Below are 3,952 nucleotides of genomic sequence, written 5' to 3' on the forward strand. Positions count from 1 at the left end.
TGCCTCCAAGCAATGACTTGCCAAATAACTAAGCAAAATTGAACTTTGCTTCCTGGCCTTCACCAATGCCCTAGGTAGTCCTTGAGCCAACCCTGAGCTTGGAATTCAGTAAGAATGTTACCTATTCAGTAACATTCAGAATTGCCTCTAGTATTGTAAGAGAGATAGTGAAAGAAATCAGGCATTACTATCTACTACATAGAGCTAGAAATCTCAGAGCAAGCTTAGCAAAGTAAGTTTAGAATTCTTATTATGGTTATGTATGGCAGACTACATTACTTATTAGTAGAAAGTCCCCCCCTCCCACTCACAATCATTCCCATATACAGGAATTTACAATGGTTTAGGAAGAAGATCAGGCTGTGGTTTGAGGAGGAACTAGAGTATTGCATTATTCATGAGAAGTTAGCTAGAGTGGAACTCCCTAATTAGAACCATGACTTGGGCGTGAAAGTCCTTGCCCTGGGAGTGTAAATACCTCACACCTAGCTTCTAAGAATATAGCTGACCTTAAATAGAGCTGACTTTGTCCCAGTTGTTTTATTGCCCAGTTCCTGCCAGTCTTTATGTTTGCATTCCTCTGTTTTGTGTAAGAGTCATTAAGCATCCGGTAATCTCATTCCACCTTGGCTGATGTGTCACATAACTTCCCTATTTTCTTCTGTATTAAATCTCTGATGCTTAATTTGAGAAATGACATTCAGATACACACTCCCTTGTGTCCGTGTCTGTTTGTCACCCATCCACACCAACTCCTTGCTCACCTGTAACGGGAACCCCAAGTATTCCTGAGAATCGAGGACCTAACTGAGGGCCATCTGCAGCACACGAAATAAAAGGGCTCTTGCCAATTGCATATGTGAGTGGTGGTCTCTGTGTGGTGCTTGAAGTGAAAACATGTTTTCTTTGGAAAGTCAGTTGTGTTGGATGGTGTTTTGCTGGAACAAACACATGAAGGGGTGTTTTCCTGAAGCAGACCCAAGTGAAGGGATGTTTGCTAAAGCAAGCACATGAAAGGATTCTTTGCTAATGACATGTATTGGTTTGCCTTACATTGCATTGTTGAGCTCTATTTGTTATGACTCCATAGAGAGAAACATACCAACAAAACTTCTGGTGGTGTTCTGGTGGCTTCTTGCTGCTTCTGTGGACCCAGGCCGATTGGCAGAGTGATACAGACTTGTGTGGAGTTTTGCTAAGATAGACCCACATGCTAAAGCAAGACACATGGGAGGACACATGATGCTGGCTTTCATAGCTAGCTTCGCAACACTTTGTTGACCTCACATCTTCACTGAGAGAGGCACAGCTGAGAACTTTTCCTGGTGACCCTGGTGGTGGTCCTGGTCACTCCTGCTGACTCATGCTGATTCAGTAGACACCTGGCTGTTTCTTCCAGGTTGTGCCACCACTGCTGATTGGTGTTTGCTATCCCAACACTACTGAACTAGATTCCTAGTATATTCGTGAAGTGTTGGCAAATGGATCGGGCTGCCTGCTGATTTCTGTGAACTGAACTGCTAATTTCCTGACAGTGCAGATTGAATTTTCTCCAAAGAGCAATTTCTAGACAGATCCACTTCCCCTGCATCCTAATAACCTCCCTACCCACTACCTTTGGTGGGTGATGGGCTAGAAAAGAGGTTAAAACATTTAATAACCATTATTAAAATTAGGGTTGAGAAAAATTTAAGCTTACAGGTCCTTTTGGACTTCGCACTACCAGACCCATGTCCCACACAGCCTCCCCATTTTGTGTAGTCAGCTTTTTTATAACCCATAAAGTACATTTGGTGCTGTCCATATACTCTTGGATATGTGGCCTTTAACTAGCACATGATCAAGCCACTAAGGGCTACACGCTTAAAGAAAACTGACTCTGTAAACTCATGTTTTATACCAGGCCCCAGTCAGGTGCCTGACACCCCTGCCCCCCAAGCACATTCCAAATCTCCAGATTTAGCCTGGATCCCAGATCCAGTTTAAGTGTTAAGAGAAAGCATTTCCTACACCCTCCTCTCTTGGATGCTGTTGGCTTCTTTGTCATAATCAGTTGGCCATAGGAGTATGGGCTTATATGTGGGTTCTCAGTTCTTTTCCACTGATTAATAGATCTATTTTTAATGCCTGTACCTTGCTGTGTTCATTACTATTCTTTTGGTTATAACTTGAAATCTGAAATGGTGATACCTCTAAGAGTTTTGTTCATTGTTCAGGATTGTTTTAGCTATCCTGGGTTCTTTGTATTTCTATATAAAGTTGGAAGGTTTTTTTTTTTTTTTTCAATTTGTGTGAAAATTTGGGCTTGAATTTTGATGGTGATTAAATCTGTAAATTGCTTTTTGTAGGGTTCTATTGCCATAAAGTGAAACCATGCCCAAGACAACTCTTATAAAAAGAAAACATTTAATTGGGACTGGCTTACAGTTTCAGAGGTTCAGTCAGTTATCATCATGGCAGCATGCAAGCAAACATGGCACTGGAGGAGCCAAGAGTTCTACATCTTGATCTGAGGACAGCCAAAAGGAGACTGTCTTCTGCAGGTAGCCAGGAGGGGGATCTTTCCTTCACTGGACAGAGCTTGAGACTAGCAGCCCTCAAAGCCTGCCTTCACAGTGACACACTTCCTCCAACAAGGCCACACCTCTTAATAGTGCCACTTCCCATGGGTTAACATATTCAAGCTACCACATAGGGTCACTTTCACAATGGTAATCCTCTAATCATATATGTGGGAGGTCTTTCTGTCTTCTGATACCTCTTTTACTTTTGCTGCTGTTGTTTTGTGGGTTTGTGTGTGTGTGTCTTACTATTTTCATTGTACAGTCTTTCACTTCCTTGGTTATGTTTATTCCAAGATGTTTTAAAGGATATTTTGAATAAGCATTGTTTCCTTGATTTGTTAGTATGTTTGTCATTTGAATTTAGGAAGGCTATAGATTTTTGTGTGTGCTTGTGTTTATCAGATGCAGGTGATCTTGGTCGAGTCTTTAGGATCCTTAATGTATAGAATCACATAAGCTGTAAATAAGGGTGCTTAGAATTCTTCCTTTCCTAGCTGTTTCCCCTTTATCTCCTCCACTTGCCTTTTTGCTCTAGCTAGGACTTTTAGTCCTAGGATGGAGAGAGTGGACAGCCTGGCTTTGCTCCTAATTTTAGTGGAATTGCTTTGAGTTTTTCTCTATTTAGCAAAATATTAGCTGTGGGCGCTTGTGTTTAACCTTTATTATGTTGAAATACACACTCTGCATTCCTAGATTCTCTAGAATTTTGATGGTGAAGGGATGTTGGATTTCTGTCAAAGCCTTTTCTTCATTTTATGAAATGATTATACACTTTCTATCTTTAGTCTGCATTTGTAGTGGATTACATTTATTGATTTACATATATTGAATCATCTCTCTATATCTGGGAAGAAGCTTGCTTGATCATACTGGATCATTTTATAGACATGCACTTGAACTGGATATGCATGTATTTAATAAGAATTTTTACCTCCATTTTCAGAGATATTGGACTATACTTTTCTTTCACTTTTAAAATTACGTTATTAGTTCTTTTAGAGTTCCATATAATATGTTTCATTCAATGCTTTCCAAGCCCCTTCCCTATCCACCCAACTTGTGTTTTAATCAATCCTTTAAGACCAGTTTGTGCTGCCTAAATATTCTTGAATGTGTGGTCTTCCAGTGGAGAGTTGATGACTTGCCAGGGGTAGCTCAGAGAAATCTGTCTCTCCCTCTCCTATCAGCTAACAATTCTTCCTCCTCCTCCTCCTCCTCCTCCTCCTCCTCTTCCTCCTCTTCCTCTTCCTCCTCCTCCTCTTCTCCCTCTTCCCCCTCTTCCTCTTCCTCCTCTTCCTCTTCTTCCTCCTCTTCCTCCCCTTCCTCCTCTTCCTCCTCCTCTTCTTCCTCTTCTTCCTCTCCTTCCCTTTCCCCTTCCCCTTCCCCTT

This window comes from Mus caroli, chromosome 10, assembly GCF_900094665.2.
Source record: "Mus caroli chromosome 10, CAROLI_EIJ_v1.1, whole genome shotgun sequence".
Taxonomy (NCBI): Eukaryota; Metazoa; Chordata; class Mammalia; order Rodentia; family Muridae; genus Mus; species Mus caroli.